The sequence below is a fragment of the Ambystoma mexicanum genome, chromosome 9 (assembly GCF_040938575.1).
Source record: "Ambystoma mexicanum isolate Mex_15411 chromosome 9, UKY_AmexF1_1, whole genome shotgun sequence".
NCBI classification, from domain to species: domain Eukaryota; kingdom Metazoa; phylum Chordata; class Amphibia; order Caudata; family Ambystomatidae; genus Ambystoma; species Ambystoma mexicanum.
In genome coordinates, this window is record NC_090931.1 from 107,636,116 (window position 1) to 107,662,391 (window position 26,276).

A 26,276-nucleotide genomic window follows, 5' to 3' on the forward strand; every position below is an offset into this window, starting at 1 on the left:
CCATTGCCTAAGAACTTCATTGATCCAAGGACGCTTTCGTCCGCATCGTCGCCGCGGTTTCCTGCAGGAGAAGGCCTGACGGTCGACGCGATGAGGAGCATCCACCGGTGGGTTTCCCGCCACCCAAAGACCACAGAGACGCCGACGACTCGACGTCCTTGCTGGGCCACAGTTCTTCAACTCTTTGCGGTCCAGAACCATCAACACTGAGGTGCCCCGCACGCCTCTTCCTTGCAGGATGTTTGCGCTTTCCGAAACGAGCACCGCTAGGAACGAAGCGGCCACTTCACCTTCGTAGCTCGACCTGTTCCCCGTTGGACGTTCAACGACCCGGGACTCCTGCCTTAAAGGGAGGGCACTCAAGAAGGGTTGTCGATTCTCCCGACAAGGAACGCTACAACGCCAGGTTCTTTGCGGTTGCAGAACTATTGGAAAGTCTAGTGTGAACAATATATGGACTGGGCTTGTATCTTTATTCTACAGGTTGCCCAGGTTGGGGGGGGGGGGGATCTCCACACAGAACTGTGTTTAATGGTAGTGACCAGTATTCTGCCAATTGCTCAACCACTTTGCTTTCCTTCCTCTCTCTATTGTTGGTTTCCTTTATTTCGATCCGTGTGTCATTCTGACCGTATGCACTTTAATGAGATCTAATAACGTTTGTGGTACTACTTTAGAACTGTATACATTTACCATTGCCGATTTTCCAAGTACAAAGTGAGTTATCGTTATACTGTACATAACATTCAATATTCATTATATAAAGACTGTGTTTTAACCGATCCAGTGTGCGAACATTCCTTTGTGGGTGATTGGGGGGTGATTGGGGACTACACTGTACTTAAGAACCGGCCCGCATCACCTCCCGAGAAGCTAGCTTGATTGCTCAACCACAGCTACCATATAGAGAATCTTGGCAGGGGTCCTCTGTGCCTCTCCTCTACCATATAGAGAGCGGATGTTCAGACCACCCACCCCCCCTCCAGCCGTCTTTACACTGGTGGCAGCGGTGGGATGCTTATGGTTTTAAGAATCAGTGTATAATGGTGCCACTTACGAAGGATATCTGCACTTTATTAAATTAAGGTTAAGTTGTGTACAAGATAACTGCATTACAAGCAATGGAATCTATTGCAAATGGTAAATTGACTCGGATGAGCTTAGAGGCTCTCCAGTGTGCTTGTGAAGCCAGGGATTTAGACTTTGTGGATAAGTCTAGGGTTGAGCTGATAGGTGCCCTGGTGAACTACCAGACTGATTGTGAAGCTCTTGAAGGGGGGGATGCAACCAATGAGGACTCTACCCCGGGGGTTGTCGCCGAATCTGATTCTGGGAATGCCACCATTCCTGCTGCCTCTGTTCCGAACCCCAGCAGTTCCTTGGAACTTGAGTTATTAAGGATGAAATTGGCCTTCGAATATCGCAAGTTGGAAATAGATGCTGAGCTTAAGAAAGAGGAGTTGGCACAGCAAGTGGAACTCAAAAATAGGGATCTTGAACTCAAAGACAAGGACACTGAATGTCAGCGAATCCAGTTAGAGAAAGCTCGAGTGGAGACTTCAGCTAAACCAGTTGAGAGTGTCAGGTCCCCAGCAACCAAGTTTATGAAAGATTTGGTTGGTGTGTATGCAGAGGTTTCTGATATCCTTCAATGGATTGAAGCGTTTGAGATGGCTTGTGCAATTCATGATGTTGATCAAAGAGATTGGGCTAAGTGTTTGTTAAGCAGAGTGCCTCAAACTGAATATGACTGTATTCTGAAGCTGAGTGTGGAAGAAAGGGGTTAGTATGAGTGCATGAAGTCTGCTTTGATTGCCACGTTTGGTAAAACGCCTACCCAATATCTTAAATGGTTCAGAGATTTTTACAAACAAGAGAATGTGTCTTGGATTGACTGGGTGAGTGCTGTGCACATGAACATGATGGGGTGGATTGATGGTTACAAAGTGAAAACATTTGTTGAATTGTCCCACCTCTTGTTTTTTGAGCATTTTTCAGAAGCCTGTTCGCCAGAGCTGCATCAGTATGTTGCTGACCAGAACATTTTAGATCCCTTTAAGCTGGCTAGGTTGGCTGACAAGTGGGTCTCTCACCGGGTGTCACCTAAGGACTCCAGTGGGAAGGACAAGGACAAAGAAAAGGGGGCCTCTCAGAAAGCTGAGGAGTCCCAAAAGCAGTCACAGTCAGGTAAACCAAAACCTTCCTCTCCGAAGACCCAAAAACCTAGTGGGGATAAGTCTGTTGTGGGTGGGAGTAAGAGTAGTGGTGCGCCTGCTGCAAAGCAGGGTCCCAGTGGTTCCAGTACCATACCTCGCATGCCCGGCACATGTTGGGATTGTGGGGCTTTGGATCACCGAAGGGGTGACCCCAAGTGTAAGGGTAAGTCACTTGGAGTCCAGGCTGTCAGCCTGACCTACCCCTACTCCGTACCGGAGGTGGAGGCCACTGTCCTCCCCTCCTCTACCGGGATCACCTTCGGTGCTCCCGTAGAGATTTCCTTAGTGTCCCTTGGGGCCTGGGACCAGTATGCAGAAGTACTGGCGACTATCCTACAGAACACTCGTAGGTTTTTGAGAAGTGTCCTCTTGAATTGCCAGCCTACTACTGGTTTGAGAGACACTGGGGCAAGCATGACAGTGGTGGACAGGACCCTGCTCAAGCCAGGGGACTATGTAGGTGCTCCTCTGAGAACCACCATGTTAGCTGGTGGGCCTCCCAAATTATCGCCTGTAGCCTTAGTCAACATTACGATTGGAGACAAGTCAACGAAGCTTCCCGTCCTGGTTCAGGACAACGTGCCTGTGAACATTTTGTTGGGAAACGATTTGGTCGAGTTAGGGATGATCACGGATGGTCTACCCATGGCTGCGGTAGCGGTCACCCGATCGCAGGTCACGCAGGGTCCGGCTGCAAGCCCGGCGCCCTCACTGACGGGGAAACCCAATGCGTGAAGAAAACGGAAGAGTAAGAAGGCCACCTCTGTGGAGGGAGCTCCTTCTCTTCCTGCTGTTTCCGACGGCACACATTGGTATCCATGCTCTGGACGGGCTGGGTCCAGTGGTGAATCCCGTCTCAACTCCTGTGGGAGAAGAGCCAGAAGACTTTCCGGTAGGAGAGGCTCTCAACCCGGAGGATCATCCCGACCTTCAATGCTTGTTAGCTGAAGGGGGACCCTAAAGGGCGGACTTCTGTAAGGGACAGAGAGAGTGTCACTCTCTCGAGGGTCTGAGGAAACGGGCCCTGTCCCAGGCACACGGAGAAGTGCCTAGGACATTTCGGATTTATTGGGAGGGTGAGCTCCTTGTTAGTGAGCCCACTAAGCCTGAACCTGGTTCCCTCAAGAGGTTGGTGGTACCCCAGGTTTACAGGCCCTTCCTGCTGCAGTTGGCCCATGAGGTGCCCCTAGCTGGTCATCTTGGTACCAAGAAGACTAAGCAGAGGCTCTCTGCCCATTTCTACTGGCCACGGATGGGAGTAGAAGTGGAGTCCCACTGCAGGACCTGCCCAACTTGTCAGTTGTCTGGCAAGACTGGAGGCAGTGTCATTGCCCCACTGCAACCATTGCCAGTGGTTGGCACACCGTTTGAGAAGGTGGGCATCGACATAGTCGGTCCCCTTGACCCTCCCACGTCAGGTGGACATCGTTCATCCTGGTCTTGGTAGATCATGCCACCAGGTACCCTGAGGCTATACCCCTTCGGACGGTTACGGCCAAGGTGGTTGCCAGGGCTCTCCTGGGCATTTTCACCCGTGTTGGATTCCCGAAGGAGGTTGTCTCGGATAGAGGATCCAATTTCATGTCGAGTTACATGAAAACCATGTGGAAAGAGTGCGGGGTAACCTGGTCAGTAGTAGAGACCAATCATGGGATGATCAATCACTGCAAAAAGAAACAATGAATCAGGGAAACAGAACACATCCTGTTTCTGGAAAGTACCCCCCACCATGTGAAAATAAGATACAGCGCCAACCACATGCCAGCCTTAGCAGCAGTCAGAGGTGATCGAGCATAGAGCTGAACCACGGTCACCAATTGCAAACAACCTAAAACCACTAAGTAGAATAACAGCAAGTCAGGTAAGCCCAAATCAAAAAGACCACCAGGCGTGGGCAGCGAATTGGAAAAAAGGCCAGAAGACGACAGACGGCTGAAAAGAACACTATTGCGGCCTGAAGGAGGCAGTCCTGATACCCTTATGAGAGCATCCAAAATTGTCTACCAAGCTCAGAGGTTAAATCCTTCATGGAGTGTACCAGCGAGCTAGGACCTAAGAGACTTAATGAACCATTGTTCCAAGCTGGAGAGAGATGTGATGTCTTGACTCAGGGGCACCAGTAAAGCATGTCATGGTGCATAGGCCATGACGTGCCTGTAAGTAGGAGGGGGAAATAAAGAGACAGAAACCCCAGAAATAGGGGTCAGTGCACATGGGATAACCAGATATCAAGTCTCCTTAGTGTGCTGCAGCAACAGCTGAGCGCAGCACAGCTTCACCATCACAGTGTGGAAGCACACATGAATAGTATAAACGTCCAATCTCCCCCAAACGTATGCTCTGGGATGTCCATCAGTTCATTTCTTCTATCCATCTTACTGGTTTTCTCATTGATCATTCAGTCTGATGCTTGGGGAGAGTAACTCAGCTACTTCTTCACAAATAGGCGAATGGAAGAGTTCATCAGGTGGAGTGTCATCTTCTGAGTGTTCACTATTTCTACAGTATCCTTCTGATTGTCCTCTGTCTGATGAGGACTGCGGGTTAGCCCCTCTTCTCTTGAAGAACAAGGAACTAAGAGTAATTTGTCTTCTGCTATTTTCAGCTGTTAACATCCATCCCTTACTTTTGATAACGGTCAGGGCTTCAGGGTGGAAAGGAGTAGTGGCTTTGTCAGTAATCGTTTGCCAGACCAACACTTTGTCTCCAATTTCTAATGTGGAGTCTCTTGCTTTCTTCAGTATATTAGTTCATGAGTTATTTTTCTCTGGCGGCCATTTCCCTGATTTGGTGGTCAAAAGCACATGTCATCTGTTTGATCTGTACCCGAGGTATCCCTGTACATAACTGATGATCATGTTCTCAAAATATGTACCCGTCTGCTGCACTATGCATAATGACTTCTTGATGCTGCTCATAAAGCTTTCTACAGGGCCATTTGCTTGCAGCCATAGTGGAGTAATTTTCCTGTGCTGAAAACCCATGTACTCCTCAAATGCTCTGAAGTTATTGCTTTTTAAAGGGGGACCATTATTTGTCTTAACTATCTTCGAACCACTATATGACGTGAAGGTTTTGTCAATTGCTGGAATTACCACTGAAGCTTGAATTGAGTATGGGTACATGATAACTAATCTGCAACATCCCCCTTGGGTTGGTCTGAAAAAGATAGCTACCTCTTCCCATATTCCATTAGGCAAAGGTGTGATGCATAAGAGTTCTGGTTGTGTGTGAAGATGAATGGTCCTGCAGATATTGCAGTTGTTGATGGTTGCCTCAATGACCCTGTCCTTCCCGGGAAGCATACCTTTTGCCGGAGCATGCATTTTGGTGGATACTATACCCCAGTGACCCTCATGACCTACCACTACTATCTTCTGTTGCAGCGATGTCAGAATGACCATGTGCTCATTCTTGTAGATGACATTATCCATTGCCAACGACAACTCATCTCTGACAAGCTGGAATGCATGCAGCACCTTTGGGCATGCATCAGATGACATTAGACTCATCCCTTTGACATGCTTCCACTTGCCTGTATCAATGCATGTCTTGAAGATGGCCAGAACAGGGTCCTACTGAGTGTGAAGAACAGTGCCTGATAATGAGATACATTATGTAATTCAACAACCAAAGCAAGAGTGTATGTATGTATGTATGTATGTATGTATGTATGTATCTGGCCCCCACAGATTTCTTTCTAGAGCTCGATTCCAGTGGGTATCAGGCTAAGAAGTCAGACAGGTTGGTATATTTCCCTGGTTTGTGAATTATGGTACATTTGTAGTCCTGTAGTCTGAGGTCTCACCTTGCAATTCAGGGAGGCAGCCAGGCCTTGGGGGTGCCAAATATAGCTGGGTGTGCCTGGTGATCCATTATTTTGGTGATAGCTTTCCCATAAAGGAAGAGGTGGAAATGTTTGCAGGCCCAAACGACAGCCAGACTCTCCTTTTCTGGCTGCGACCATGCCCGTTTCATCACCATTAAACTTCTGCTCGCATACAAGACTCCTTCTTGCATACAAGACTATGCAGCATGGCTTGGTAGAACCCAGCTTGTATTAAGCTAGCAGCAGCAAGGTCTACCGGGCTGTCATCAACTGAGTTTGGTGTGATAGTCTGGATTACAATAAGACATGCAAACTGCAGTGTGGATTCCGTTTCGAATATCATTAAAAGCATCCAGACATTGAGGTGACCACACGAAAGGCTGCCCAAATTTGGTGAGATTGTGCAATGGCACACTGATGGTCGTGAAATACTGGATGTACCTTGTGCAATGACAGGCTTGGTCCAGAAACAAGCTCAGGGCAGAGAGATTTGTCGGATGTAGAGTAGTCGATACAGCATACCTTTTGTCAGGATTAGTCTCAAGTCCCTTAACGGAAAACTTGCATTTGTCTAGATTCAATGCAAGATGTGCCTTCCTCAAAGTAGTACATACCCTCTGCAGCACATCATGAGGTGGCAAACACCAGGATGTCGTCAATGTAGTTCTTGCATTGTGGAATATGATTTATGATGAATTTCCTCTTGGAAAATGTTGGCGGCTGAATAACTGTCGAAACGGAGGCGTTTGTACTGATATAGCCCAATGTGTGCAGCAAACGTGGTAATACCTGGTTTCAGGGGCCAACTCCAGCTGATAGCCTTTGTTGAGATACAAGTTGGAGAAGGTAGTGGTTCCAATAAGTGAATCATGTCCGATATGCAAGGAGCTTGATGCTGTTCTCTTTGAATTGCCAGATTAGGCACCCCGATATACGTATTTATCAGAGCCCTTCTTGGGTACCGGTGCAATGGGCAACACCCAGGAAGTGGATCCGGATGCGGGTTTGATATGTCTTGATCAAGGAGGGATTGAATTTCCTCCTTGATTTGGTTTTGAATGTTGAACGGGATGCACCAATATCAGTGGGATGCAGGTTGCATGCTTTCGTCAAGGTGTAGATGGAGTTGGTGATGTTTGAGCTTGCCGAAGCCTTGAAATAGTGACAGGAAAACCGTGTCAATTTTGGAGTACAAGTCCAAATATTTTGTCAGCATGATATTGTATAGGATATACACAAGACTCGTGTCCTTTCCTGACCCTCACACATAAACAAAACAATAAAAATGTATAAGGAAATATCTTCACCTTAATATTGTCAAAAAGTGTTCCCAACTGAAGAAAGAATACTTCCAACAAAAATATTTTTCAAGGTGGAAGCCCTTGAATCCAGAGGGTGGACCCCTTCCCCTGGATTAGGTAGGTAGGCAATAGTCTCTTTTACTAACAGTTCCTTTGTATCTTGCCTTTGTATCTTGCCTTGATTCATAAGCTTCCTGTTTAGGCAACAAGTTCTGCAACAGTCTTTCTTTAACAGAAAGTTCTCCTTGGTTTAGAAAACAGTGTTTCTTTAACATTCCTGGAAGCTTTGCAAATTGCTCGTTAAACTCCCCTGACAGGTTTCTTTAATCAATGCCAACTGCCAGGTGTACTCTCCTGCCAGGTCTTCACTCGAGGAAGGTTTTCGCTTGTCTCGTATACTCCCCTGCAAGGACTGCCTATGTGTTTTAATTGCCTGGTATATTGCTTTGCCTGGGCTTTTCACGTGTTTCAATTGCCTGGTATTTTGCTTTGCAAGGGTTTCTCATGTGTTTCAGAGTTTCTCTGTATCATCAACATGGTATGTATTGCTCTTGGCTTGGTATATATTGTGAAGAATCATGTGGATCCCTCACTGAAGCCCTGCCTAATGTCTCTTCGCAGGTGGCCAGGGGAAGGCAGACGCATCCTGATCCCAACCTTGGGGGTGGTGTACTGTGGGAGGATCACCTGGGTGGAGACAAGGCCCAAGGAAGTGAGGAGATGCTGTGGGATGAGAAAGTATTTTTCCTCTAATGGGGAGACTATTATGTAATTTTAAGGTCTCTAAACCTCCTATGGAAACTAAGGTGGTAAACCCTAAAATGTTAACACCAAAACATATCAGGCCAAAAGAAGGAATCTTTTTGGTACTTAAAATTAAGAGCCCTCCTCACTAACAAAGGCACACTACAAGGAATGGCGGAAATGTTGTCTTCTCTAAATCATCTCCGTCTAGCCCAGTAAAAACATACAGCTCCTCTGTTATAATTACTAAGGGAATTAAATCTACCCTTAAAGATATTTCAGAAGTAGAAAAATCTTACTTTGATAGGTAAACTACATGTCCCAGAATCCTACAGGGACTGAGACGAAGAAGTAGACTGATGAAGCATGTAGATGTAGTAGTCAGGCAATTAAGCCTAACAGCCTTTGCACAGGTCAGGCAATTGAAGTAAATGGCGTAAACCTGAAACAAATTGCCAAACCTGTGAGGCATAAAAGGCTGCAGCAGGAGAGGAAAGGAAAAAGGAGCTGGAACAGGAGTTGGAAGGCTGACAGTAGAAGCAGTAGTATGAGCGCACGAGACTGGCAATTCACGAAGAAGTGAGATCACAGAAAGGACGCCAGAGCGTGGAGACAGCAGATTTCACCTGCAAGTTCGGAAAGGGTACTGTGGTCTCAAACCCTGCATTGCCGTGAATGCACTGAGGAAGACATGTTGAGAGTGGAGCTTTCCCCATGTGCGCCTAGTAACTGTGATTGCAGAGTCGTGACCATGCTGAAGCCTGAGGCTCGTAATAGAAGGCAAGCTGAGGGACTGAGGAGTGAAGGAGACTCCCAATTAACGTGGCCAAACCCCAGAAACCTGTACTGCAGAAGGGTGTGGGTCCCAAGAGGGCCGGAAACAGTAGTAGCAGTTGAATAAGTCAGGAACGTGAAGCAGCCCACAACCGCAATGTTCCTGGAGCCGGTGAGTGAAGGTCAGGATGCAGGTTCACTTTACAAGCCTTGCCGATAACTTGTTACCAGCTCAGAAGTAACTTGCATGAGGTGTAAAGCAAGTATAGTAACACAAAAAAGGAGAGCAACACACAACTGTATGTCATTAAGGTTAGGTAGTGGGAGAAACCCATTAGGTATAGCGCAACAGCACTCAAAAGTGTGGCCAAGGAGATACAGGGTCAGTTGGAAGACAGTAGGATAGAAAAGAAACACTGTCTAACCCTGTCCTAAAGCAAATATAAACTGTTTGTCGTTGTAGAAGTTCTTCTCAATAATGGAAATGTATCACACACACTATTAGTGATAGCAATAGTGTACGTGTAAGTAGGAGAGCCTGCTAATTCCATTGTCGAAGAATACACTGTTGCTGGAGTAGTTGCATGCCTCTCATAAAAAGGGGAACACTTGTTATAGCCACTCTGAAAACCTTACTTTAACTTCCACAAGTGTTACACAAATATTCAGCATCAAAAGGTGGTCGCATATGACTCATTGTATTTCCTTACAGGAGTTTCGTAAGCCGTCTTTGTGATATTAAATAAGAAATACAATCACTGGCATCTCTTCAAAGATAAAGATATATATAAAGAGTGATCGTGTGTACCTAAATCTTGTTTTCCTTTGATGACTGTACCTTACAGTAATTGAAACATTTATTCTTGAAGTCCTGAAGTTGCTCCATTGATTAAAAGAACAAGCATTACCCAAGTCGCGAGCGAACCCTTTCCACAATAAAACCAGCTCGATTAAGAACTATCCATCTGGTTTACGAGGTTATTAAAAGGTCCAGTGTCCTCCGATACAAGTGAAGCATTACTACCTGAAGCTGGAAGAGCGGCAATACAGCTTAAGGGTAGTTACTGAAACCAAGAAGGTGTGCACGAAGCTGGGGAAGGGAGCTGGGTACTTGTAAAGAGTCAAGCAGAAGTACTTAAGTGGCAGAAAGACAGACAATATTAACAGGCAAAGAGGCTGCCCTTTTCTTGAAGTAGAGGAAGGAAGAGTGCCCTGCCTACCTGTAGAGGGCGAAGAGTCTTGTCTTATATGCCTAATCATTCTGAAGTACCAACATTGTAGAAGTAGAAGTACCTGAACTGTGGCGGTGTATAAACGGTCAGTGGATGTCACTTTGGAGTTGGTTGAAGTAGTAGTATACTGTTGAACAAAGGAGAATGTTTGCATGGTAACAGTAGTAGAAAGTTGGTTGTCAAGAGTAAGGACACAAACCAAGAAGAAGCATCCTGACAATTATACCAAATGTACTGCAGAGGTCTTAACCAATTGTAAAGGTGTCAAAGAAGAAGTTGTTAACCTAATCTTTGAACTGCAGCTATTAATCTTGGAAAGAGAATGTCCAGGATTGCTATTGGTGCTATTTTCTCAGCTGAACTTGGAAGGGGATCTTTTCAACTGAAAGCTGAAAAATAGTTCCCATTGATTTTTGTTTGATGAACTTGTGTATTGACTTACAACTCATAAGAACTGGTTCAAGGATTTTCTTTTCCTTTGAACATTTGTAGATCTGACTTTGAAAAAGCCTGGGGAAGGGATTTACCATAGATAGGTGAAGGTCATCCAAATACTGGCTAAATACTGTTTATCCTTTTTATGTTTTTTATGACTTCCTTTGGCTGTTTTGTTGCTTAATGAGAGGGCCAGTTTGTTTATGTTAGGAGATATTCCCTTACACAAGATAGGGAATTGGATTAGAGAGGATGTATTTGCAAATTGGTTTCTTAATAAAATGTCTATTCTTGAGAAAAACTCAAGCAGTTGTCAGCCTCGCATCACTGACTCCTCACAATATGTTTGCGGCAAGGTTTGTTCAAGATTTGCCCCACACTGGCACTTCATGCATCCATAGCTCATTGGGGATGGTACTTTAAAGGCATTCAAACAATCTGCCATTGTTAATAATGGTATTACATTCAAATTGCTGTTGGCAGGGTTGCCTGAATGCCACGGGGTCCCCACTGGCTTCGGGTAGACTCACTGGTCTTATCCAGAGTCTCTGGTCTGGTTTGTGCCTTCTGCGGCGTGTTGCTTTCACCCGCTTTCCACACTGGAGCGTGCAGATGTTCTTCCGGCTTCCTTAGCGGCTCCGCGGTCACACACCTGCTTCCCTTCAGGTCCCAGAATGGAGAATGCCACCGTCTCGACCTGCCGAGTGCTTAGGACCTCTCTCGCAGCTTCCAGCACTTGGGTCTCCGGAACAGCATCTCTTCCTCTGATGTGGCGGCCTTCCCAGCTCTGCCACACAGGTTTGTGATCTCTGCGTTCGTGATCCTTGGGACTGGAGCCCACGTCTTCTCCTGCACTGCCTCTCTCAATAGTGCGCTGGCCACATTTAAATGTCCTGCACACAGGTGCTTTGGAAAAACAACTAGACTGCATGTTGTGTTTCAAGCTCTTGGTCCCTTGTTCAAACTCCTTCATCCTCCTGGTCTAAGCACTTTGAGAATTCTGGGAGTTGAAGTCCATAGGTGTCATTGGATACATGTTATTTGAACAGTTCAGAAGGAAACAGTGTTGTGTTGGAGCTTTGTGTGTTTGTGTCATAGGTGGGTGTCTGAGCAGAAAAATATGAAGAAGGGGTTGCTTTACTTCTTCAGCAAGGGTGAACAAGAAGTTGACAATATACCATTAGGGCCTTGGGTATTAAAGGGTCTTCCTCATGGAAAAGGGTCTTTGGCATTAGAGGGTCTTCCTCATGGAAAAGGGGGAAATACTGCATCATTACATCTCCTAGGTATTTATCTCCTCCCATGTGATCCTCCCTCATAAAGCAGCACCCAGGGTCAGGATCAGCCAGAGGTTGCCGTCCCTTGGCCACATGGAAGGAGGTCACCGCCGGGGAATCTGTGATGACTCCACTGGATTAATCTCATCATGCAATTATTTGGTTTACTTGTTTGACCTATTTCGTGGTACCGACACAATGCGATATCATGCTGGTACATGCCTATTATATGTGTTATCCTTTTATTTTTTGGTGATATACGCCTCAGTGTTGGTCCATACTGGCTAGTAAAGACCAACAGGCCCAGGGCAAACCACCAACGAAGGGTTTATCAATATTAGCACCACAACAAAATATTCAGAGACGTAAAGCTACCTCTAAAAAAGAACACGTTGCCCAATCCAAAATGGCCACCATTGACAAATGAAAAGGGAGAAGAGGAAAGAGTCCTTTTTCTGTTTTTTGTGGTGAATTGGGTCAGCAATAGGTGAAACGTATGAGGGGTATGTGCTTCAAACCGGGCTGGATTGTATTGTCAGTTACAACAACCAATCCAAGTCTACCGACTGGATGTGGGACCCGAGTAGCCTGCTAATTAGTGATACATTTGGACTTGTGTGCACTGTTTTTCCTGAGAATGCATCACTTTTTGGTTCTGGCAATTTCACATAAACATTATGTTGAAACTGTTAATTGTTTAGCAATGAAAGCACTTACACAAGTCTGCGGCCTGAGAAACAGTGTGATATGGCATCCCCTCACCTGAGAGGAAATTCTCAAAGACCAAACCCGTTCAGTAGCCTGTCAGCTTTTCAAAATGACATCGAGCAGAGTGAACAAACACATGTATTTACACTTGCAGCTCCAGCAAAACTTTCATGTAACCACAATAGGCTATTTTCTCGAACATGGTACTCGTGCCCTAAAGCCCCTACGGTGGCGATTTAATCAGTATTAAAGTTTTATAAAATAACATAGCATAACATGTCGTGAACACATAAAATGACAGAAATTGCCCGCACAATCAATTGTAAAGGAATGGAGGGCATATGGAGAAATCAAAAGCCCCACACAGTTAAAATGGACAGGTTCCTTTATCCGGATAGGATACAAGGGAAATTTCAAGAGGAAAAAATATCAAACAAGAAGAAAAAGAAGGGAGAAATGTTTTACAAAACAGGGGTAGTTCTAGTTCCTGATATTTACATATTTAAGTGGATAGAGAAAAGAACACACATAAAGTGTCCATTATACACATGAGGTTGGTGTTTAAGTAAAATCTGCTTCAATATATATCACCATGTATGATCAAGGTAGATCCCCTTCAATTAATGACTGGCTGAATAAGTGTATGGACAACAGATGGGTGCATTTGTAAATCACAGCATTTCAAACTCATTGCATTAAGGGGTTCCATCACTAATATTTGTGCATTTCCAAAATAGCGATTTTACGTCCCATTTTTGGGGGAGCAGAGACGGTATGCCCTGCTTGAAAAAGGTATGAGGTTTTCATCTATCTGGCCCATAGGATGCTGTTTAATAGTAATGATTGCTACTTGCCTCAGTAGACAACTGTGGGATAAGTGCTCGGCAAGGGAGCGCCATTCATTTACATGGTGGTAAAAGTTATATTTTTCCATGCCAAGCATCTTGACTGTTACAAATGGGTAAGAGATTGCTAAGCAGCAAAAGTGGTTTAAGTGGCAGTCCTCAGAGTGTCATTCATTATTGCCTACTTCTTATTCTGCGCTCACTTAAGTAAGGCACGATCAACTAAATCACTGGAATATTAGGAATATCCACGCTCCAAGAACATTAAGCTTTGTCAAGATTTCTAAAAGGGAAAGCAATATCTGACATTATAGAGCTGCCCTTTGTAGGTGCGGTGGTCTCTTTTTGAGCCCTTGTGCGGGTAGATTTAATTGGCTTCTTCACATTTGGAGAAGGACTGTTTTCCACTGTATTTAGGAGTTAAAAGTCCCTTGCTTTCAATTTGGCCTGACAGATCTAATTCCACTGAATCTCAAATGGGGTTTCCTGCTCATTGTTTTGTCTGTGACAACTTTGATTCCCAAATGTAGTTATAACTCTGCTGACAGACGAGAAATCAGATCCCCAAAACGGCTGCATGTCTCAGGCATCTTTTCTTAGCTCATAGCCTTGAGAATTAAACTTGCATTATTTAAGCTATTTTCAGTCATTTACATTTTCATCCTTAAAGTGCAAAATTATGCAGTAGTACATTGTACATAACACAAACAAAATAAAATCTATTGAGATAGATAAGTTATAAAAAGGCGTTTCTCAAATATTCACTATCCCATCACTTTATCTGATAGTGCTAATAAAACAAAAGAAAAGCAAGTATGCAGTATGGTTCACTAAAAGTAGACCAAGAGAATGTACTTTGGCAAGATGTGGGCTTTGGATTCAGGAGAACTCTGTGCCAATCTTAGCATCACAATGCTGACAACATTCTGTGATCCTAGTCAAATGACTGACTCCTTGAGCCCAATTTACTATATGTGAAAAAAACTGGGATGACTTAGAAATGGTCTATATCCCATTTCCAAATGTTATTTATGTGTTGATGTATTCTTGGAGGTTTACACAGCACAGACCAGGTCAGGGGGCCAGGGGCGGTATCAGAGCGCTTCACATGATTCAACTACCTTGGAATCAGTAAGATCAATGCATAAACATGTGTAGTAAACACTTAAGTGGTTATAACACTAGGTGTTTTAACAGTCATCAAAGCATTATCACAGACAATCAAGTGACATGTGTATGCAATTTGTATAACCATTATCATCAGCCTATTTTTATGGCAGAAGTCTCATTTTTGTGGTGGATGGAGTTTTTGAAGTATGTGGCAACTGCAACTGTCGAAACAGCAAGAAGTCCGTGGCTGTTCTGGGAATTGGTGGGGGTTCATACTTTGTGGGAGGAGGGAAAAGGAAAGGAGGGGCAGTGGAAGTATTAGCTAGGACAGGGGTCCATAAACTTTGGCTCCCATAATGTTTCAGACTACAATTCAAATCAGCCCTAGCCAGCATAGTCGATGGTGAGGCATTATGGAAGTCATAATCCAAAACAACTGGAGAGTCAGAGGTTACAGACCCCGGAGCTAGGAGACCTGAGGGGTGGAAGGATAACAAAGAAATTAAAGAATCATGAAAAATGCCATTCATGCAGAGGTTAGCTTCACGGAAGAGCTTCAGCAGTAATCTCCTTCCGAGGGGAGGGTTTGCGACACCTTTAAAAAAGGCACACTTCCAAGTAGCTAATTTCAGGCTCCAGGTGAAAGAAGCTAGGGAAGGATGGAGAAGGTTAGGTGAAAAACGGATAGGTCAGTATAGAGATTCGGGTGGAGGAGGCCTTACAGTAAGCACCATCAGCCATCCATTTAACGTTAGGTGACGCGTTATAAACTAGACGGTAAGGCAAGCATATGAGGACAAAAGAGGAAAGCAGATCAGTAAAGAAGTGACAGGATTACTCTCCTCACCGTTATCGTCACTCAATTTCAGACAGCTCCCCCTCGTCCTCACATGATTCACTGGAGTGAGGCCGATTTTCCTCGTCCCTTCTTCTCCTTGAGCCTCGCTTTTTGTGGAAGAGGTATGGTCTCCCTCAGAGGGAAGCCACTGTGCCCGAGTAAAGAGGGTGGCTAGTGGCCTCTTCCCCGAGGAAGCCAACAAGAGGAAAAAGCCCAGTCCGGCTAAAAAAACCTCTTGAGAGCGGGAATCCGATGGTCCGGTGTGGAGCTGATAGACAGAGGCCGGTTCCTTCTGAAGAAGATTCAAAATCCAACCTTGGAATTATGTTGCCAGCAGTGGTATCCAGGAAGTCCAAACTCTGGTAGATCCTCATTGGAATAAAATCCCGCCCTCTGAAGAGCAGGACAAACAGAAGCAGCAGGTTGGATAATGAAATTAGAGGGAGAAGCCACAGATAGGGGAAGACAGGAGGGAGACGCGCTGTGAGAGGAGTGCGGACACTGGACAGACCAGGTAAGTATGCAGGAGAAATCGCTGGAAGAAGTCACGCTGACCGGGACTCGGAGCGTGTGGGTGAAAGCCAGGAGTGGAGAGTAAGTCCAAAGAAACGGGAAGCAACAGAAGCACCGTACGAGGATGGCAAGCAGAGGTAGAACCAGAGAGACTTTTAGCAGAGCCAGCCGGGCTCAAAGGTATAGAGAGAAGGGAAACATTAGCATCTAACTCAGAGGGATTCAGGGGGTTGCAACGCACCGGCCGCCGGGTGCCGACTGGCTAAGGCAGCCCAGCAGTGGCCATGTTTGGAAAAAAAACTAGAACGCATCTCCAAGACGGCAAAGAACATTGCGGCACCGTTCAATGGCATCGTACCTTCCATCGGCTCCAGAAGCGCCACCCTCGCTGGTGTGTGACAAGAAGAGAGGGAATGCAGGGGAGCTGAAGTAAGCAAAGGAGGCCTTAGACTACCTCTGAGGTTTTTTGAAGAACGGGGAGGGTTTACACTGCATCTCAGGAACAAGAGGGATCCATATTCTTAGGACTCCAAACGAAAAGGACTGACTGGGAGATGGCCGTTGCTTGAAATAGCTCCTCTCTGCTATGCAGCAACCATTGAAGACCCAAAGTCTGAAAGTCTGTCTATTGGCTAGTTGGGCACGTCGTCATGGATGGCTATGTATGTCAAGCAGGCCATCTTCAACCTTATAAGTAACAGTTATAAAAAATCTAGACAATGTGTTGCACACTCGAACTAGTAAGAGAAAAACACCCTGAGCTATATGATAAATATAAATCTAAGAAGGTGTCTCACAATCTTTCAAGTATTTGCATTTGGGTTATGTGGCATGAAACCCCAGGACTTTCATGAAGTGAAACCCCAAGACTCTGTGAACTGTGTTGTTGCCTTAGGGAAAGGAACCCCAAGGCCTTTTTGGAACTGTGTTGTCTTCTCGGGGAAGGGAACCCCGATACTCTTTGGAAACTGCTTTGAACATGGGGGAAGGGAACCCCAAGGTTATTTAGAACTGCTTTGAACTTGAGGAAGGGATCCCCGAGGTTATTTAGAACTGATTTGAACTTGGGGAAGTTGAGCTAGACAGTAAGCCCAGAGCTGGAAGAAGCTCAGAACATTATTTGGAACTCTATTTCTTTTGTTGCTGACATCCCTACACATTGTTTAGCTTTAGTTGGGAGGGCAAGCATAGGTTTTGCACAGAGACAGAGTTTTAAGTTGAATTTACTGACTTAGACTATCCTTAGTTTCTTTTGCTAGGGAAATCCCACCTTAGCATAGGGCATGTTAGGCCTTACACCATCCTGGCATTTAAGTAAATAAAGGTTTCTTGTTTGAACCTTGAATCTGTTTTCTGTATCTTAGTTAATGATGCCTTCATAGGTTACAAACATGTTAATGTCATGGTGAGTGTTGTGAACAGTGATGTCAGCACCAAACCATGCGTCTGTTAAATATTTAGAGATTCACATATTCAACACTTTTATCAGACTTGTTTATCAAATATAGAGATCTCTGATCACTGTGATATTCCTGACATGCTCTGAATGAATGCAAATGAGACAAGAATACTCATTGGTGCTATTTGTCCCCTTTCACACTCATAGTGGTATTTTGAAAGAGTACAATAGGAGTGTACCAGACTGTCTGTCTTGGAATGATAACCTAATATCAGAAAATAATTCATATGGTGAGATTAGTATTGCCCCTCGCAAAATACAAGTGAGATGGTACGAACAGAATGCCTACAACACAGGGCCAGTGGTCAGTGGGCCCTCAGACCCCGGTAGGCTGGTCACACCGCAGTGTGCCAGTACGGACAGTTTGAAAACTGCATTGAGGCAAGGCCTTCCCTAAGATCAGGTGACAGAAGAACCATTTAGTTGGACAGCAACAGCTGTGCTTTCACATTAGATTTCTTCTGTAAAGTACTTGAATTGAAATGTAATGAAACCAGCTTCATTTATATAGCAATAATTCATCGATATTGAGGAGGGGGTTTTGTCACACGACATAGAGGTGTAGTTTAGGAGTGATGTGTGCCAGTTGGGGTTGCATTTGAGTGTTTCACCCTGGGCACCAGGTTGGCTAGAAACTGCCATGATCCCAAAATCCAAAGGTCATTTAAAATTCTTAAGCCACGACAATTGAAGAACAAATTGAAGAACGAAAAGTGGTGCAACAACCTTCAATCTGCCATGCTCAATAAACTGAATACCCTGCAAACTAAAATCCTAGCCCACCAAAAGGCACCGACGCACTTAATAGCCAACCTGCACAGCAACTCGCCTGCGGCTACCAATTCTAATCCCTCCACCCCTTTCGACTTTAAAGATATGAGTGAACCAGAAGTCATTGCCCTGCTCAAATCTATTAAACCGTTCAATTGCAAGGGGGATGTCTGTCCGGCCCAGCTTATTAAAGATTCTTCCCTTATCATTGCCCCCTTTCTAATAGCATTCATTAATGCATCCTTCCAGTCTGGCCATGTCCCAACTGGACTTAAGGAATCCTGGGTATGCCCGCTCCTTAAAAAAACCTTCCCTTGACCTAACGGTGCCAGGGAATTACAGGCCCATTACCACTGTTCCTTTTTTACTAAAGATTCTGGACAAAGCAGCCAACCTGCAGGTCCAAAGATTCCTTGAAGACAACTGTTTTCTCGGCCTTTGGCAGTCTGGTTTCTGTCCACGACACGGCACCGAGGTGGCTCTCCTAGACCTGAAAAATCAAATGGACGACCTTAGAGACGCAGGCAAACCAGCGCTGCATTTGACCTGGTGGATCACAACACACTTTACCACCATCTCTCCATTGCAGCTAATTTCTCCCCCAAGGCCTGTGCTTGTATCACCACCTTTCTACAGGAAAGGGCCATGAAAGTCTTTTCCGACTCAGCCTGTGCCACTCCAAGTCACATCAAATGCGGAGTCCCACAAGGCTCCTGCATTGCGCCCACTCTCTATAACCTGTTCATGAGGCCCATGTTAAAAATTCTGGACGCCCTGTGCATCTCATACACTAACTATGCTGATGACACACAGGTGCGGGTGATTACAAGGCTGACTTGAACACCCTAAACATCATCTACTCCATGATCGAATCCTGGATGGCAGAAAACTGGTTATGCCTTAACAGCGAGAAAACCGAACTTCTGTTAATTGGATCACCCACCACTTTGGGAAATTTGGACAAACAATACAGTTCTTTCACCATTGATAATATACCTATCGCTGTATCCCAAACAGTTAAGACCTTGGGCGTCTACCTTGACTCCAATCTGACTATGAATAGACAGGTTAATTCCATTGCCTCCACCTCAGCATACTCCTCCAAATTACTCAATGCAGCTAGACCCCAGAACTGTCTCACCATTGCTAGGGCAATAATCGGATAAAGACTGGACTACTGCAATGCCCTCCTTGTAGGGCCCTCCTGTAGAAACCTGGCTAAACTCCAACTTGTTCAGAACAACACCCTTAGGGCCACCACAGGGATCTCGAGGAAGGACCACATCTCTGAGGTGAGGAGGCAGGTTCATTGGCTTCCCGTTAAAGAGAGAATTTTTTTAAAACCCTCTCCCTCACGCATAGATGCCTCCATGATCTGGCACCCACCTACTTGGTCCAAAGAATAGCCAAGCATACCTCCACCAGGCCTGTGAGAAAAGTCTACACTAACAAGATCGACACTCCCAAGACCCAGAGAGTCCGTGCAGGCGGCACCAGCTTCCTACTATGGCTGCTTCACACTGGAATGCTGTTCCCACACACCTTAGGGTGATTGACTCTCATTAAGCCTTCCGTAAAGCTATTAAAACAAGGCTATTTGACTGATTGACTGTGTACCAGCTCTTATCTGCACATCTCGCCGCATTGTGGCCGGATGCTAGCACCATTTAAGAACGATCTCTCCCATTAATGTAATGTATTGTATGCAAACAATGAAACCAGTCTTCTCACTTCTGTTATTACCAATAGTAAGTGATTTCAATCCAGCACTCCAACTAAGTCAATGCTTAGTATGGGATGCCCAATGGAAGCCCTTATTTATATATTTTTATGTCAAAGTTCTTTAAATCTGGATGATGAACCCTTATATAAACACCCCTCTCATTGAATCCCCCTGACCTCACTGAGCCAAGAAGTAGGTTTGTTTTGCAAATTAAAAGGTTTATTTGAATAATTGAACAATATATAGATTACACTTTTATGAATAGAATAATATCGGAATAGCACGCTTATGAATATGAACGGTAATCAGCAATGGGTAATATTACAATATCAACAATCTCTTTAATCAGTTAGAAGTAGGAATAGAAAAACAATGTAGCAGAGAATACTTTGTATGGTTCAAGGAAATGCAATGATGGGAAATAATGCAACACAGAAATAAACTTGATATGATTTCAATCAAAAGATAATATGATCACTTTCTCCCCTGTGACTACTCACTCCCCCCCACTATGCAATATGAAAGATGGAAATGAGGGCACACAGGTTTCAGGAATACAATCAATAATGCAGTTCAATCCCAGTTCCCCCAGCAAGCTTAGAGAGAACAGGTATGATTTTAAAACAGGTCAAAAATGCTTTTGAATATGATTGCAATGAACGGGAAAATATGTTAAAATAATGTTCATTCACTAAAGGAGATTCAGGATAAGTGAGAGTTACTTAGGATTGGTTCAGGTCAACACTAGCAATGATTCATTAATGATTATCAGATTGAAAACGAAATTCAGCAGTTGAAAACAAGAAACAGCTATTTTGACATGTGGTGAAATTGAGCTAAATTGCAATTCGCTGCAATTTTTCAGCGTGCGTGAAACACGATTACAGAAAAACTATAATGAATTGGAATGTCATTTCAGGTTAGAAAGCTTAGGATTTTAGCTTTAAAATGACAGTTAAATTTCGATTCTAGGACGTGCAGTTCCAAAGTTACAGAGGTTTTTGTGAAGGTAGATTTTTCAGAAATAAAGTCAAGATTTCAAAAATGGCAGATGCGCTTTAAAGATTTACCAACAAGGATAGGCTTATACTAAGGAGCTATGAAGAAGCAAGACACTCAACGGGCAGCCACCAGAACAGCGGCGCCTCCGCTCTGATCTCTGTCCATCAAAACACTTGTCCCTCTTCAGAAAATATCAGCGCAAAGATGATTATTGGTACAATTATCAAGAATTATGTGGAGGAGAGAAGAATTAAGGATAGACAAAAGAAGTTCTATAATGCAGTTCTGGACAGGTTAAAATGGATGGAATAAGATTACTTGAAACTAATAGATGACTATGGACCATTCTAGACTAGATACTCACTCCTATGACTTTGGAATAGAGTGGGCCCCGTCAAAGATCTGGTCAAGGGTTTAGCTGGGATTCCCTCTCGCCACCGGACAGGTCTCAGTTCTTCTCTCAGCACTGCACTGCGATCTGTGCGGCCTCTTGGACTGGATATGATGGGTTCTGGATACAGCTCGGCTTTCTGGCTCTGGATCTTGGTTCTAGCACAGAGTTCTTGGCTAGAATAACAAAACAGCACAGCCAGGCTGTTGAATGTGAGAGCCCCTTGGAAGTTTAGGGGTTAGAATCAGGTTGCTAGATTCTGCAGGCCTATTGAGAAGGGTTTAGCTTTTGGGTTAGGCCTCTTCTGCTTCAAAGTTCTAGAGTTTGGTTATAGAGCTTGGTTCTGGAGTCTGGTTTGTGGATCTATGTCTGGAATCTGGAGTCGTCCTGCAGGGTGCTTTGCCAAGAAATCGGCTAAGAAGTGGAAAGTCTCTGTGTCTGTCCTCGGCAATCTCTATGTATTTCCAAAGTGGGTGGTGAGGCTGATTCTACAATGCCCAACCCTCTAAGAATCTGATAGGTTAGGGAATTTCCTATCCCCTGATTGGAGAAAGGATCAGCGTGTCATCCTGTGTCATCTTTATGGCTTGGGGAAAAACACTCTCCTTGGTCTCTGTACAGCATATCTTATTTTTCATAAAACACATATTTACAATATACACGACTTGTTAATACTACATAAATCATATGACAGATTACCCAAGGTACATTTCTGTTCAACTCTCATCTTCCTAAGAGCTTGGGTTCAGAAATGACCACTTTTTGCGCTTTTGGTGAGTTTCTCAATATTATTTCCGCACCAATTTTTAGACATGCATTCACACCCCATGTGAGCATAATTCTGTAATTTTTCAGGATCCTGGCATAAACATAGTAGCTACAATATGAAAAAGTCTGGGGTTTGGTCTCAGAACATCGCACAGAGTCCAGCTTAGTCTTAAACTGTGAGCACATTTTTCATTTTAACAATCTCACATTTTTGTTCGTTTAGTGCAATTTGTTATAAGCATTTTTCTAAAACATATTTAACCCAGTGTTAAATCCACATTTCAGTCTGGTCTGCCCCCAGAGCTGTGCTGACTCAGAGGTCACATGTCTCTCCTTCCTGCTAGCAGTTTGTTTTCAGTCACACCCAAATTAGCATTTTCTATTCAGCCCAAGGATTCCTTTGTCTGCACTGAGAGCAACAGGCCAGGGTGCCACTCCCAGTTCCTTTTGACACCAGCCTGTCGATCTCTTAGCCAAGGGCAGGTGGAAGTCCCCTTTGTCCAGGGAGAAGGTGTGGAATTCGTTTGAACACAATGTGGGAAACTTTTAACTCTTAACCCAATGTCTAAAAATGGTCTTTTCTTATAATATAACCCACATTTTTAACCCATATATTAAACAATTTCTTGCTTCAAGCTTTTTCAGAATATACGTTTAAATTGTATCCACCTCTTAGCAAGTCTTTCTTTGGCATAGTTTAGGTTCCATGTCCAACTTTACACAAAATGGTTTAAAAAGCCGGCTTCTGGTAGAGGTGAGTAACGGTATTACACTCATTTTTGACAGATTTCTTCCAGCAAGCAATCCTCAAAAGTGGACTTTGTTCAGATAACACATACTTCTGTGGACCTTATATTTATGTAGATTCTTGCAGTAGAATGATGTTGACCACCCCACAAAGAGGTTGGATCTTTTTGGGTGGTTTGTGAGCCATGATTTTTGCACATTTTTGACAATCAAGAAAACGGATTTCCACACAGCTCTGTGTTTCTTTTTGGCAATCAGCATTGCTTTTTCAAGTGATTTCAGGCTACTTTGTGGGTAGCCCAATGGTGGGTTTTGTCAGTGATCTCCTGTGCTCACTGACATAGGCATAAGTAGATGGTGGCCTAATTTTCAGATTTTCACTGCGCACTTTCTGGTGATTTCTGGCAAGCAGCATGCTTTCCGGCGGCCATTATGATGTTTCTGCTGCCAGCAATGCACAGTGATATTGCAAGGCTTGGATTAGTGGGTTAAGACATCCCACACAATGTACCAACCAAGAGACCCTACTGTTTTCCTATGTAACCCTTGAATCAAGCTTACGTACAATTTCCTGTAACAGCGCCTCAATGCCTTTGGGCTATTAGTGCGCTCTACAAATACAAATAAATAATCTTCTAACAGGGGAAGACATTTTTCATTACAACTCTTGCCATTTGTGTCTCCTGATGCTCTACCAAGGAAGGTCCTTGTAGCGTCCCCCTCTTGCCCCAAGGATATATTTACTTTATTATATTTATGATGCGCACCAATGGCCCGGAGTCTTAAGGGCGCAATGATGTGTCCACACTAAGAAGGCACAACATGCGAACCAGAGCATTTTGCCTAATCACAGCAGTGAAGAAGCATTTAGGAAATGTGGCTCATGATGTGTAACTTAGAGACATCTGACTCTTTTTATAGTTAGACTGTGTCACTCCTTGCTTGCATGAGGGTTCTGGCTGATATCTCTGTTTCGCCGTTAGGTCTGCTGGTTGAGATTGGCGAGTGCCTATAGTTCTAACTCTTCTCTAGTCAAGCCTCTCATTTTCACTTTTGCTCAGGTGCAGACCTTGTTCTGAGAAGCTAATTGGGCCCTTGGCCCGGGTCCCATTGTCTGCAGTCTCAAATAGCCTGTCTGCCATTTTAGAGCCAGGCACTATTGTCATGATTTGGTGATCCAGCGTTCCCAATGGCAGAGGCACATGATTGTTTATTTATTTATATAGCACACCAAACCCAGAGATATATAGGCACTTATGCTTAAGAAATTGGTTACAGTGCTTATGGTTACAGGTCGGAAAGTGCAATTAAGTGAAGGTAGTTACTGGTATTAGGTTACAGGCAGGAACAAACCGAATGTAGTTACATAACAAGAGTGCAACAGAGTTCAGGTAGGCACAATGAAGTAGCCTAACTCCATGTTGCAGGACGGCTGTGACACAAAAATGCAGGGAAGACAAGAGGGTACGGGGGGGGATAACTGGATACAGAGTTCAGACACACAGGCACATACATACAACAGGGGGGGGCGCTAGAAGTAGAGTTCCAACCAGACACGTTACGTTCAGACAGTGGACAGCGAGCAGACAGGGGCCTTAGATGCAGGCCTTTGGTAGGGGCCGGCTGAAGTCTGCTGGTAACCCCTGATTAGCTATGAAGAATAGGCCAGCCAATCAGAAGGATGAAAAGCAGGGCAGGAGGGGTGCCTGCAAAAGGAAACCAAACGTGGCGGCCATGATGAAAGGGCCCCACGGTGCAGGAACCAAACCACAAGCCAATGCAATCAGGCCCTGTATGCATGCTGCACTCAGAGTTGTAGAAGTTACAAACAAAGGGCGGAATAGCCGATGCTTTGATGCCGGCAGTCACCTGGAGCAGCATGCAAAGGGCGGAGTAGCCGATGCTTTGATGCCGGCAGTCACCTGGAGCAGCATGCACATTTCAGAGATGATTTTTAGTTGTGGCATCACGTTTTGATAAAAAGCAGTTAATTGGTTTATGAAAACAATCTGCATGCAGAGCACGTTTGGTGATTATGTATCTTTTTTCTGTTGGGCTCTGCCTCCGTCCCGTGGCCCAAGCTTGAGGGGCGCTCATCACCAAGGCCTGCGCTATTGGTGGATCCCACATATGGCCTAGTGTTTCATGTATTTGTCCCCAACACCACAGAGGCTGACTCCTCACACTGTCAGATTACCTGCAATAGCCATATATTGTTCATGCCATCGAGTCGCAAAAACGGTCCACACTGCCTAGATGTCATTCCATATCTTATTAAGAAGAGAAAAGAGGACATAGAGGAAAAACCCATCAACTATCCCTGCCTCTCCACTACTTTTCCTAGCGGACGGTGGTGGGCCGCCTTTCTAAAAGTGGATAGAAGAAGAACAGCTGTTTTTTAGATATACTTGTCTGTGTGGACATCCTATGTCATCACCCATGAAGGGTGATATTTGACAGTTCGAAAATAAAGGGAATACGCACTTTAAAAATGTTGGGCACCCAAGGATAACTTATCTTTGGTATTAAAAAAACGTTATTGTCCAATAGTATGAGTCCCTAGCCTATTAAAAAAAGATAGAACATGTTAATGTAAAGACCACAACAAAATGAGGGAGAAAAATTTGCTCAAAGGACTGGCCTATTGTGGAATGTGGCAAAAACTATAACATAGCATCAATCCATGTTTCAACAGGTTTCAGCAGCTAATAGTTATTAAATGCTGCCTTCTTCAGGACGGTCTTAACAACATTAGTAATTACATTTTCTAAGAACTGTCCAATCCATGCCACTGTTTCACTCATTAGGCATCAAATTAAATATTAGAACCTCTAATGATTTAGAGGCGACCTCTCCTTCTTAGTAAGAGCAGAAACAGATGGCTGTATTACATACAGGTTCCCTGCAATAGAATTAGATATACACAATTACTACTATATTTATGGTCTATTACACTGCAGTACATTTACTCACGTGTAAAATGACAGCAAAATCGTGTACATAGAAATAGTTTAAACACACTCACAGAACACTTCTCTGGTATCCAGTCACCTTGCATACAACCTCGGCTCCAATGCTGTGCCGTAGAGGGCCACACAATGCCTGCAAAAACACGGCAATGTCACCATAAATAGACACCTCCTGCACCTAACAAAAGTACAATAAACCGGCCGCACCAGGGAAAGTATAACTCACTGTGGCGTCTAGTCCCATCCGAAAAACGCACCATAGCAACGCTCCGCCTACTCTTCGTCACGTGACTCTTCGCACGTTTCGTTCCTGCAGTGCACGTAACGCGCAACGTCATCGCGTCGCAGCCTCTTCGAGATTTTTTTCCTGAGCTGGTTCCAAGAAGGCTCTGGCAGCCAGGCTGCAAGGGCAGTAGGAATCTTTGTGCTCTTGGGTGCCTGAAATTAAAATAGGCATTTTTTGCAGATGGAGATGGGGGAGTGGAACATTACATTTACTTTAAAAAAATAATTTAAATCTATTCATCGTGAACGGTATCGAGGGCTAAGAAAAGGGACAGTGGTTGGTGGTGTTTAATTGATAAAAGGGGGAATTTAATGTGGATTGATTTGAGTGTTTTTGGG

At 44.4% G+C, this 26,276-nt stretch overlaps 1 protein-coding gene across 9 annotated transcripts in view; it reads right to left on the reverse strand.

Moving 5' to 3' along the window:
- Window positions 1–26,276, reverse strand: part of LOC138487712 (adiponectin receptor protein 2-like) — a 1,243,553-nt gene that overhangs the window by 383,849 nt on the left and 833,428 nt on the right. For 3 of the 9 annotated variants that reach the window (XM_069614249.1, XM_069614246.1, XM_069614253.1), the window contains exons 1-2: window positions 25,879–25,946; window positions 25,709–25,785 (exon numbers count right to left, since the gene is read on the reverse strand). The exons of 5 other annotated variants lie outside the window; for them this stretch is intronic. The gene's annotated coding sequence lies outside the window, so the exon portion shown is untranslated. Of the gene's footprint in view, window positions 1–25,708; window positions 25,802–25,878; window positions 25,947–26,276 lie in introns of those variants that run through there. One more of the 9 variants, XM_069614250.1, reaches the window with a different exon arrangement.